Below are 13,273 nucleotides of genomic sequence, written 5' to 3' on the forward strand. Positions count from 1 at the left end.
AAGTGCAGTACTGCACGCCGAATCTGCCCACAGCCAGCAGTTTGATCCTGACTGGCTCAAGGTTGACTCGGCCTTCCATCCTTCCAAGGCCAGTAAAATGAAGACCCAGACTGGGGGGGGCGGCGGCAAGAGGCTGACATTTGTAAACCACTGAACTGAGCAGGCTGTAAAGCACTATGAAGCGGTATATAAGTCTAAGTGCTATTGCTATTTATAGATTGAAAATGACCTGGTCCAGAGCCAAATGTTACTCCGCAGCCATCTAGCCTTTCCTTTAGACCCTGGTGAATTGGTCCCAATGCAGGCCGCCTAATGAAGGTCTGCTTGCTTGTAACTTGTGTGTCCCAAAGGTGCTTTTTCAAGAGGCAACTGGACTTCCTTGTTTTTGTTTGAAGACGTTTCGCTTCTCATCCAAGAAGCTTCTTCAGCTCTGACTGGATGGTGGGGAATGGAAGGATTTATATTCCTTGTAAACAGCTGGTCATTTGCATTCTTTTGAATACACGGAATATAAATCCTTCCATTCCCCACCATCCAGTCAGAGCTGAAGAAGCTTCTTGGATGAGAAGTGAAACGTCTTCAAACAAAAACAAAGAAAGTCCAGTTGCCTCTTGAAAAAGCACCTTTGGGACAACCACGACCTGGATGATGGAGATTTTCCATAGACATTTGTAATTGGTTTGTTGGAACAATCCTGAGCAATTCCATCCCATCTGCTGCATGTAGGGCTCCATTCTGGATCCCCAATACAGTACCTGAAGGCAAGAATTGCATTGCCCTGCAGCCTTTCTTTCTCCAGGCTGAACATTCCCTGTGCTTTTAATGGTTCCGTGTAAATTTTTCCTTCCAGAGCCATTGTCACCCTGGTTGTTCTCCAGACTTGCCTTGTCAACATCTTTCTCAAATAATGGGATGGGATGGGATGGGATGGGATGGGATGGGATGGGATGGGAGAATGGAATGGAATGGAATGGAATGGAATGGAATGGAATAGAATAGAATAGAATAGAATAGAATAGAATAGAATAGAATAGAATAGAATAGAATAGAATAGAAAAGCTGTTTTCCGGAAAATATGACCTACTCTGAAAGTAAGCCCTAGCTTGATTTTGCATGTGTGCCCAACATACGCCCTACCCCCAAAATAAGCCCTACTTAAGACCCCGCCCACTCCAGGGTGCACAAGTAAAAATTAAGCTAAGGTGAGGATGGGGGGTGGAGCGGTCCTACTACTTACCTTCGGACAGTTGCAGCCAGGCCTCACACACCTCGGCCCATTTCTTCTGCAGCCAGCAAGGCTTTCCTGAAGGCCTCTGTAGCTGATAACAGAGCTGCAGAGGCCTTCAGGATGGCCTTGCTGGCCGAAGAAGTTCCTGAAGGCCCCTGACAGCGAAAAGGAAGCCGGGGGCAATGCACGCAAGTGAGGTGAGTCAGTGGACAACATCCCCCCAGAAAATAAGACCTGGTGCCTTTTTTGATGGCAAAAAAAATATTAGACAGGGTCTTATTTTGGGGGGAAACACGGTAGGATAGGATAGGATAGGATAGGATAGGATAGGATAGGATAGGACAGGACAGGACAGGACAGGACAGGACAGGACAGGACCTTGGAGGTCTTCTAGTCCAGCCCACTGCTCAAGCAGAACCTATACCATTTCAGATAAATGATTGTCTAGTCTCTTCTTAAAAACCTCAAAATATGATGCTCAAAACTGGACACAATAATCCAGATATGGATGACCAGTGCAGAAAGGAGGGGAATGATTTCTTTCAAGCATGACATGGTGTTTCTGGCTTTGCAGCCAAGGATTGAATTTTCTCAGCGTTACCGCTCTGTTGTTTTCTGTTCTGTTTTTGATCCCCCAAAACATCTAGATCCATTTTATATGCTCCAGGAATGGTTTCCCCCATCTCCGTCCTATTCTGATGCTTTTAACTTCTCCTACATCAGCGTGTCCTCTACAAATTTGATATTCATATATTCTAATCTCTGATTTCAAGTCACATATAGAGATGTTAAACAAAAAGGGCTAGAATAGATCATAGAAGCCTCGGCCCCTTCGGCTTCCAGCCTGACTTGCACCTGGCCACAACCTCCGGTTGGCTGAAGGTGCTCAGGAAGTGCCGTGTCCATCTGGAGCCAGCAGAGCCCCTCCTCCCCCCCCCCACACACACTTTGCCGTCTTCTCTGCTAAAATCTCAGGATAGACTTCAGTGAACTTGAGGTATGCTACGTCCACGGCCTGCCCACAGTCAACTAAACCGGCAACTGTGCCAAAAGAGATGAAATTGCTAAATCATGATTTCTTCTTGCTAAACCCAGACTGACTCCTGCCAAGCAACACATTCTTCCCTAAAAGCTTACAACCCAGCCAACTGCTGGGACATCTTATAGTCAGAAGAGAACAGAATACCAGAGTTGGAAGGGACCTTGTAGGTCATCTAATCCAACTGCCTACTCAAACAGGAGATCTTACACCATTTCTGAGAGAGGGCAGTTCAGTCTCTTCTTGAAAGCTTCCAGTGATGAAAGTTCCCACAGAGCTTTGCTTGGTATCAGCATTAGGTGGTGGGTCAGCAGGTTCTCCTCTCTGAAGATAGGAACAAGGAGAGCTAGTTTGGCCTAGTGCAGGAGTCTGCAACCCACGGCTCTGGAGCCACATGTGGCTCTTTCATCCCTCTGCTGTGGCTCCCTGTCACTCAAAATATGTGTCACAACCACCAATGTATGGCACCCGCTGGCACGTGATTCATTGAGCTTTTCAACCCATCTTTTTTTTCGGAGTTAAAAATGTTTTTGTTGCATGCAGAAATAAAAATTTGCTTTCTCTGTAGCAATTCATTGATTTATAAATGTGATACACTATAGTTTTTTTATACAGAGCATAAAGGTAAAAAACGATATGTCAAAAGGGTTTTGTGGCTCCCGGTGTTTTCTTTTCTGTGGGAAACGGGTCCAAATGGCTCTTTGAGTGTTTAAGGTTGCCGACCCCTGGCCTACTGGTTAAGGCCCCAGGCCAGAAAGTGGGAGTCCATGAGATCAAGTCCCACCTTTGACATGAAAGCTGGCTGGGTGACCCTCTTTCTTAGCCCAACCCACATCACTGGGCTCTTGCTGTGAGGAAAATAGGAGGAAGAGGAATGTGTGTTGGAGATGTTTACCACCTTGAGTTATTTATAAAATTGAAAAAGTGGGATATAAAAAAACACATTTTCCCTCCAATCCCCTGGGAGGATTGGACATCTTTCCTTATTTCTCAAAAGTCGCAACAAGAGGCTCTGGGATGGCATCTACATGCTCCTTCAAGGTTTGTGGGTGCAGTTGGTCTGGTCCTGCCAGCTCATTTGCTCACAAGCCCCCAGGGCTCCCTGACCAGCAGCCACCTCTCTTCCTTCCTTCCTTCCTTCCTTCTGACAATTTTTCCACTCAGGTAACAGTTCTCCTTCAGGAAGGGTTTAAAAACTCTGTGCATGCCTGTCCCCCTTTTCTACCAGCCCTTCTTTTTATTACTGGCATAGCCCAAAAGAACCCTGGCGGTTGCTCTTAACTCTTTTATCCTGCTCATTCAAGGATGTGAATTGAAGTAATCCTTTTCTGTGTAACTTAAGAAATGATGCTGAACTAATAAAGATATTTTCCTTTTCGTTTTGCAACTTCTCTCAATATGGCAAATTCTTGCTCATAAGCACTCTTTCCTAGAGATGCACTCTGCCTAACAGTACTCTACTGGTCTGGAAGAAAGTCTTCATTACAAGAGCTGGAAGGGACCTTGGAAGTCTTCTAGTCCAACCCCCTGCCAAAACAGGTGACTTTATAGCATCCCGGACAAAAATGGCTGTCCAACCTTGATCATGGAAAGTAATTTTCTGTTTTACTCTGCCCTGGTCAGATCTCATCTGCACTACTGCATCCATTTCCAGACACCACGTTCAAAAGGACAGTAACCAATTGGAATGAGTCCGGAGGAAGTGGGGCCCAATGGAGAATGGCCAGAAAGATCTGGGTATGTTTAGCCTCCAGCTGAGAGCCTTGTGAGAGAGAGGATGGCGGTCTTCAGACAAGAGTGGTAGAGGGTTCTTGCTAGAGAGAGGGGAGGAGGGAGGGAGCTAGGGAGCTTCTTCTCTTCTTCTATTGTTCCGGAATGCAGGACCAGGGTCTGCAAGGAATGACGTTCAGCCTAGACATCAGGAGAAACTGGCTGTCACCTGAAGCGGTGAAGTCTTTTCAATTGGCAGAAGATGCCCCGTATGATTGCATGACCTCTGTAGAAGCCATAAGCGAAAGAAATAAGAATTGCCCCAGGGAATCCCGCCCCGAGAGGAGGGTTGGACTCAATCTGAAAGCCTTTTCTAGCTCTGTGGCTCCTTCATTAGTGCCAGGACAGGTTGCTTGTTCTCAGGGACCAAGATCCGGGGGGGGAGGGAGGTGTGTCTGGCACCACTGGAATTTCAAGCTGAGGCTGTCTGGTTGAGGAAGTTGTTTCAGGAGCAATAAAATAATGATTCCAGGATCCATAACTTGACAGTCCTCAAGGCTCATGATGGTACCTTGGATCCTGGTCCCTCATGATTTTAAAGGATAAAAATCAAACATGACAAATCACAATATTTTCAAATATGGTGGCAAATTGTCCATTTGGTTAAAATCCCATCCTTCCGAGCAGCCTGGACCTCTCCATGCTCTCCTGCTCCACTGGAACCCAGTGAGAAGTTCAGCACTGATCTTTCCCCATGAATTCCCACCTTGTACCTCATGATTACACGATTATAATTTGTATTCAAAAACTTGTCTTGTGCATAGCACAGCAGTATTGGCACATCACACAATTACTCAAGAAGTCATTAGTGACAAAAGGTATGTCTGATCTGGCATCCAGCCAGTTTCCCAGGGTGTGGGATTTTCACTAAACCACATCTGGCCTCCTTTACTTCTGATTTAATGGCCTTCTGGAAATCTCTCTCTAAATGGTGAAACTTCTGGGTTTTTAAAAAAGCAAAGGATGGCAGTGGCAAAGTCCTGCCTCACCACAGAGCCCCTCTAGCCCAGGTAATGGCTATTCCTCACAGCGGCTAACGGGCCCAAGGCTAGGCTCCATATTGCTCTTATTTTGGATGAATTATTGATGGAGGCCGAAAATAAGTGTAAAGGAGAACAGGGAGCCTGTGGAACAAGATAGAAAGTGTCTACAGGAGAGTCCATGAGTTTCTGGAGGGGAAACCCGGAGTCCATATTGTCCACCACTCTGATATTTGGAGGCAGTGGGGAATGGTACAAGGGAAGCAAGCAGAGATCTGGCCTTCAGACCACTCTCCAATATTAGGCTGCAGCCCCAAATGGCAGCATCCTTCCTCAAGGGAGCACTGGCAACTTCAAGGATCTTCTGTCCCACAGCTGTAGAGCAGCTTAATGCAGGAGAGAAGACTCAGTCTAGAGTGACCACCTAGTAAGTATTTCACAGGAAACAGGGTTGGGGTCTTCTCCATGAAGGGAAGATGATCCCCGGAAGGAACCATTAGAACGGGGTTTGGTCCTCTGTGGAACCAAGACGATAGATGTCTCTCACCTCCAAGAAGAGCCTGTCCTTTTGTGCATCTCTCAGCCTGGTCACCCTCTGCACCCCAAGCAGATGCTGAAAGGATGGAGCAGGAGAAAGGGGGGCCCCCACCCATGCTTGCCTCAAGATTCACTGGGGGAGACGAGGGACAATCCGGCTTCCTCTGCTCATTGCTTCAAATGCTGGTTCTCGTCTTTCAAGCAAAGCACAACCCTGCGATTTGCAGGAGAGGCTCTTTTTTTTTCAATAGCATTTTATTAAGTTATAAGATAAAATAAGATACAAAATACAAAAGTAAATAGGAAATCAGTGGGGGAAAGGGTGGGGGAAGAGAAGTGAGGAAGGGTTGGGAAAAAGAAAAAGCAGCATTGACTTCTGACTGACTCCCTCTGTGCAGTAGAATAAAGCATTAACATCAAATCACACCTTTTTGTTTTTTTCATAATAATAATCTCATAATAATAGATGCTTTCTATAAGCATCTATCAATCTCATTGGTAAAATCCAAAATCAAAGTTTCATTCTTTTCCACTTCAAGCACAAAGTTCAAAAGCTTTGTCTCCATGGGGAAACAAAAGTACTAATATTCCTTTCTTTAGTCAAAATAGTCAATTCTGCCATTTCAGCTTCTGCAGCCATTCACAGGATACTCTGAGCATCTCTGCCGAGTCTCCCAGGCCACACCTGGTGGTTCCTGGGTCCTCTCATGGGCCCAGCAAATGCTTTCTCCAAAGACCTGTTTTGGCCAGGGTGACTTAATTCTCCTGCCCAGCACGATGGCTTGAGCATTGAATTGCCGCAGTGTAATTTGTTGGAGATGTTTTATTATTTTTGTGTTGGTTGTTTTGTGTTGATCGGTTTGGTTTAGTTTTTCATTCAACTGGACACTGACGTGATCCACTTTTGAGACAGTGGCTATATAAATTAAATAAATCATAGAAAACCAGCTGAATTGCAGAGTTTGTTCCATACGATTCAAGGTCACACCAAGAAGATGCCCCCTCAATTAACATGTTCTTGGCATGTCCACTTAATTAACAAGGGACCTACCCTGCAATTACAGGGAGGGACCAGGATGGGACCAACCGCAAGGCCTGGATTTTTCAATCGTGCTTGTCTCTGAATTACCCAGAATTCCAGTGATGAGCTTCCCAAGGTATTTGAATCATTTTTTATAAATTGTCTTACAGTTTTCTGGATCCTGGCACTGCCCCAGCCTCTTTGACACACTAGGATATTACAATCCTAAATGCAGTGTAACATTATCTTTTAAAACAACTTAAAAAGGGGGGCCTACCAGGCCTGGTAGCTCAGCAGACTAAAAGCATTGTGATCAACACCAGCTGTCTGCAATTACTGTAAGTTCGAATCTCACCAGGCTCAAGGTTGACTCAGCCTTCCATCCTTTCTAAGGTAGGTTAAATGAGGACCCAGTTCGTGGGGGCAAACTTAATTGAGCACAGCAACCGGATCATGACTCGATGGACAAGACTGACTTTTTGCCCCCCAATCCCTCCCTTTCCGATCCCCAATTATCTGCTTCTCATTGGCTATCTTCCAAGTCACTCCACTGACTTATCTCGTCATTTCACAGGAATGTCTCCCCCCTCCTCATTTCCATGATGACCGAGCTTCAAAGGGATTTAGCAGGCAAAAGTTCAGGGCTTATCTCTCTCCTCTCTATGCCAGCGGTGAGACGCTGACACTGACTTTGTATAAATATACAAAAGCATGAAGGCTATTGCTTAACGCATTGTAAGCTGCCCTGAGTCTCCGGAGTAGGGCAGCATATAAATCAAATTTAAAAAAAATCCTCACAGAATAAAACACACTCAAGGACAATCCTTCTTTTCAATCCATTATGCAAAATTCGAAATATCTATCTATCTATCTATCTATCTATCTATCTATCTATCTATCTATCTATCTATCTATCTATCTTTAGCCAGGTTCTTCCTACGTAAACCAAGATTTTTATGCAGCCCTAGTTCAGTGAAATCCCAAGCCCTCATAGGACTAGACATAAATAGGGACTATATTCAGTCTGGGCATATCTGGTGTACAGCAATTCAGTATCATCTCTATATGCCCTCTATATACGACTTCAGCAACAGAATGGTCAATGCCTGGAATGCACTACCTGACTCTGGTTTCTTCCCCAAACCCCCAAAACTTTAACCTTAGACTGTCTACTGTCAACCTCACCCCATTCCTAAGAGGTCTTTAAGGGGCGTCCATAAGTGCACCAGCGTGCCTACGGTCCCTGTCCTACTGTCCCCATTTATTCATATCCATTTCATGTATTCATAATCATGTTTATACTTGTATCTGTTATACATGCTTGACAAATAAATAAATAGATAATAATAATAATGTCTTTGATCTTCTTTGAATAATTTAGTATCTACCTGTTGGGGTCCTTGAACGTGCCAATTCATGATTGGAACCTCCTGAATTGGAAGATCATTTGGAAAACTTTTATTTCCCGTTTATTCCTTGTCTGTTTCCATCTTCAATTTCTTAAAGTCATAACTGTAATAACGCTTCTTGTCTCTTCTAACAACTTTCTGAAGCGTGCTAAATTCCTCCCCGAGATCCTTGTCTCTCTCGTCTGACTTCTCCGCTCCTCTTGGCAATTTCCACCATCTGTTCTGATACGCTGTTTGCTTTTTGCTGGTTTCTTGGACTTTGGCAGGTTCTTTAACACCTTCTTTGATTTCATTCCGGAGTTCCTGTCAATGAAGTTCAGGACCTCAAAGGGATTCCTGACAAAAGTGGTGGGGACCATAGCCTGGGAACTGGTTGGATTTCTTCCTCTTTAGCTTGACTTGGAGCTTGTTCGTCTGTGTGAGCAGTGTGTGATTTGTCCCACAGTCCTTCCCTGGCCATGTTTTGTTATTATAACTGAGTCCTTCCATCTGCTTCTGTCAATGATACAGTATATTTGAGTTCTGCGTGCTCCCTTGGGTGATTTTCATGCATATAAGCACAATTTGGTTTTTGAAAACTGTATTAGCAATGCAGAAATCATTAGATTAGAAATCATTGAATTATGAATCATTCTCCGTCTTCCTGTTAGTTTCTTAAGCCTCCCATCTCGAGAGTGTTTTCCTCTTCCGCAGGGCCAGTTTGGGCATCTCTGGCCATAAGTAGCAGGTCTCACTTGCGGCTTCTATTGATTTCACATTGAACTTGATAATAAAACTCACCTTCTCTTCTTCTGCATCAGTGATTGCAGCATAAAATTGGATAATTGTCCTGCTAAGGAAGCTTTAACTTGTCCATGAATCTTGATTGACATTATTTGGTTGCTGCCTGTTGTACCCAAGTACTGTTTTGTTCAATCCCCCCTGGGGATGAAAGCAACCTGCTCCTTCTTGGCTTTTCACGTCCTGAGAAGTAAATAGTATATGTTTCTGACTGAAAGTGGCCAATTCCAGCCCCTTTCAATTCACAGAGAGGTCGACAGGCAGCTGGTTCATTTCATACTTCACTGTGTTGATCTTTCCTATCTTCATGTTGCACCAAGAGCTCTCTGAGAAATTGAGAAATAAAAAGAACTTTTAAAAAAGTTGAAAAGTGGGAGGAAGCACATAACAAAATAACAGGACACAGCCAAATCTGCAAGGATGCAGCTAGAAAGGCTAAGCTCAAAATACCAAAAATAAGGGGATCTACCTGGTATGTCCCAAAAAGTCAAGGAAACAGTGGGAGCACAAGCTGGAGACGAGGGCATGATGCTGAAGGTGACAGAGAGAAGCTGAACGAATTAATTTCTTAATTCCCACTTGGCCTTTGTGTTTTCTGAAGCACCATTTTGGTATGGTGGTGAAGGCACCAGGCTAAATACCAGGGGATGGTGAGTTCTACTTCCATCTTAGGTACAAAGTCAGTTGGATGGTCTTGGGCCAGTCATTCTTGCCGAGCCCTAGGAAGAAAGGAAGGGCAAGTCCTTTCCAAACAATGCTGCCAAGAAACTTGTCCAGACATTAACTTGTCAGAATTGGCACTGTGGGCAACAGAAGAGAAATGTAATATGAAATGATGTCTTGGCCATTGGCATCTGCCTCCAGCATCTTCCTATAAGTCCTATAAAATGTTATTAATTAATTTAACTAATTTGACATGGACAACCATACAAATTCAAAATCAGTATCTACCTAGTGTGCACTCTCTCACACACACAATATATATATGTAGCTGCTTGCAGCATGATAGAACCAGAAGGTCCTTCCTGCTGACTTCCTGTAGGATCTACTTCCCTCCCTGCCAGTTTTCTAGTTAATCCACAAGCACAAAGGATGACTTGTCCGGGTCTCCAGGCTGGCTTTTGTGACAGCTGTGTACCTTTCAGGAGCTACAGCCAGCCTATACACACACACACACCCTGGGCATGCCACAAAGGCCCCCACCTACAGAATTCTGTGGCTCGGGGGAGGGGGGATGTTATTTGCTGTCACCTGTTCTGTCTGTGATTTGAAGGACAGTTTCTCCCCCATTACACCCACCTGGCCCCCCAGGTTCAATTAGGGATTGCCATCTGGCAGGACCACAAAAAAGGACTTTCTTGGTGGTGGCCCCTCCTTTATGGAGCAACATCCCCCCCCCACAAGGGATGGTTGCTCCATTCTCTGCTTTTCCCAAAGGCCCTAAAAACCTGGTTTGTCAGCACATCTGGGGACCCCAAATGGAGCCAATCAAGTGGTTTGATCAAGGGGCTTCTTTTAATGGGTTTTATTATATGATGGAGTTTTAAAATGTTGTAAATTGCCTGGGTCATCTGGGTGCAAATTGGGTGGGTGCAACTTAAGTAGATATAAATCTACTTAATCAATAAACAATAAAAGAAATAAAAGAAAACCTTATTTGAAGAAAGAGAGAAAGAGCAGATGACAGGAGGGAGGGGGGGAGGGAGGGAGGCGCAGATCTGGAAGGCGACCCTGCCTCGGCTGCTTCGTTAAAAAGCAGCGGGGCTTCATCGTAGAATTCCCGGGAATCCTGGGAGCCCGCAGAAGGACACGGGAGCGCCAAGACGGCCCGTGGGGAAGTCCGGGGTGGGGGTGGCGGGTGAAAGCGAGAGGAAAAGCGGAGCCGTGGGAGGGGCCTTTTCCCAGACAAGCGCAAAGGTCCTTCGGAGCCCTTTGGGAGGCTCCATCCCGGACCGGCTCGCAGCGCTTCTGCCCGGCGCCCACCGAGGGCTTCTGGCGTGCAGAGGGCGCCCCCTGGAGGGCTGCAAGCCTCGGCTGAGCGCAGGGGCTCCGCTGAGAAGCGTCGGCGCCAAGGAGCCTTCGGAAGGGAAAGGCGGCCCGGCAGCCGCCCCCACCCCAGCCCCCCCAGCCCCGGCTGTCCCTGTCCCAGCTGGGGCTGGGAGCCTCTGTGGGGTCCGACCCCGACGGCCGCCTGTTCCTGGGACTCCCCTTTCGGAGCCCCCGCACCGCTGTTCCCACAACCCCCCCCCCCCGCCTGCTTTCTCAATCTCTCATCGCATCCCCGCTGCCGGCTCTGCCAAGACCCAGGCGCCGAACCTCACACTCGCACATACACGCGCAACCCTCAGCCGTGGGCAGCAACGTCCAGCGGGACCCTCATTTCCCACGGAGATCCTGATTTCAACACCCCGCCCGGTTTCCTACTAAAAGGCTGAGCTCCCCCCAATTACTCTCTCTTGCCCAGTCCTATTCCAGCTGCGTCCACGCGGGGGCAGCCGTGCAATAGCAACGCCACCGGCTGCTTCCTGGCACAACGGATGCTGTGCCCCTCCCCCAAACTGCTCTTGTACCAGCCCAGGCCCCCCAGACCCTCATCCCTGGGGCCAGTTTGGGTTGAGCGGGCATTTGTTGAACTACTTCTTGAGTGCCTCAAAGGTGCTTTTTTCAAGAGGCAACTGAACTTTCTGGTTTTTCTTTGAAGATGTTTCACTTCTCATCCAAGAATTAATTTATACTATTTATCGAGTGCCCCCAATGCTATGCTGCTACTCTTCCTCCTCCTCTTCCTCTTGGAGCAGCCTTGCCTAGGCCAGGGGCTGCCCTGCACCCTGTGGCAGGGCAAGTGGTTTAGCAAAGCTGGGTGCCCCAGAGAAGCTCTATACAGGAAGTCCTAGACTTACAACAGTCGAGTCATTTAGTGACCGTTCAAAGTTACAACGACACTGAAAAGGGTGACTTAGTACCATTTTTTTCACACTTACAACCATTGCAGCATCGCCATGATCAAGTGATCAAAATTAAAATGCTTGGCAACTGACTCATATTTATGACGGTGGCAGGGTCCCAGGGTCATGTGATCCCCTTTTGTGACCTTCTGACAAGCAAAGTCAATGAGGAAGACAGATTCACTTTACAACTGTGCTATTGACTTAACAACTGCAGTGATTCACTTAACAACTTTGACAAGAACGGTTGTAAAATGAGACAAAACTCATGTAACAAATGCCTCTCTTAGCAACATAAATTTTGGGCTCAATTGTCATTAAAGTCAAGGCTGTACTTTGTTGATCCTGTGAATTTGGGCATCTGTTTCAAGTTTTTCCTTCTCGGATGAAGCTTTGCAAATAGTTGTGATGGAAAGAAGGAGCATCTGTCAAAGAACGCATCCATGTCTTGCCCCAGAACAAACTCCTGAATTCAGGACACAGTTCAGGACACAACATCAAGAGGAGCACCCAGGCTCCTGCTCCTTTTGGCACCCAGATCCAGAAGCCTCCTCTTCTGCGTGTTGTGGAAGCAACTCCTGAGAAACAGAAACAAGTGTGCAAAGTGGGGAGTCTGGGAAAGGGGCTGGTGTGGGACTCACTTGTGAGGTGACCTTCAACCCCAGGGTCTTAACCCACCACCAACACAGGGAGGGTTGGGCAACGAGGGTCAATCTGAGTTCTGTCATGTTTTTGCCAGGGAGGGAGGGAGTGTCTGCCAAGACTAGGAGTGGGAGGGCTGTCCTGAGCTGGGCAGGCATGTCTCCCCTTGCCCCCCCCTCGCCCCCCCCGTCCCTCTCAGAAGGTGCTCAGCCTGAATTCTGTTATTCTGAATTTGGCCACCAATCGGGAAGAGCAGTGATTAGCCACTAGGTGACGCTGCTGCTTTTCCAACTGGCCACCGGCCTCTCTACTGGGTGCCCAGCTGGATCTGCTTTCCTATTCAATGCCAGGGCCGGATTTTGGGCGTCTGTTTCAAGTGTTTCCTTCTTGGATTAAGCTTTGCAAATAGTTGTGATGGAAAGAAGGGGTAGAGATCTTAGCAGGCAGAGGGGGCTGCAGCAGAGCCCCCCTGGGACAACTTGGGCAGGAGGCACAATCTCCCTTCTAAGGAAGAGTTCAGCACCCAGAGCATGGATGCTGGAAGATGAGGGGGCAACTTCGAGGAGCAACATTACCCCCTCCCCCCAGCTTCTATTTGCCATTTTCATGGCTCAAACTTCCTGCTAGAAGTGGCTGCAAAGGGGAAGCCTCTGTTCCCATTCCTGATTTGGCCTCAAGTCCTGTAAAAATCAGACCAACTTCAACTCTACTGTCTGTGGTCAGTAGAGTTCCGCTTCATGGAGAACAGCAGGCTTAACCCTAGCAAGACTAAGGGCTTCATGACCTCTGGATCTGGGGATCTTCCATGGTACTTCTGGATAAGGCTGCACTCCCCCAGAAAGAACCGTTTTGCAATTTAGGGATCTTCTTGGAATTTTGACTTCAGTTAAGGAGCAGGTGGAAATAATGATGTTTGCAGAGA

The sequence above is a fragment of the Pituophis catenifer genome, unplaced genomic scaffold (assembly GCF_029215685.1).
Source record: "Pituophis catenifer annectens isolate HBS135680 unplaced genomic scaffold, rPitCat1.0.hap2 SCAF_16, whole genome shotgun sequence".
In the NCBI taxonomy this organism is placed as follows: domain Eukaryota; kingdom Metazoa; phylum Chordata; class Lepidosauria; order Squamata; family Colubridae; genus Pituophis; species Pituophis catenifer.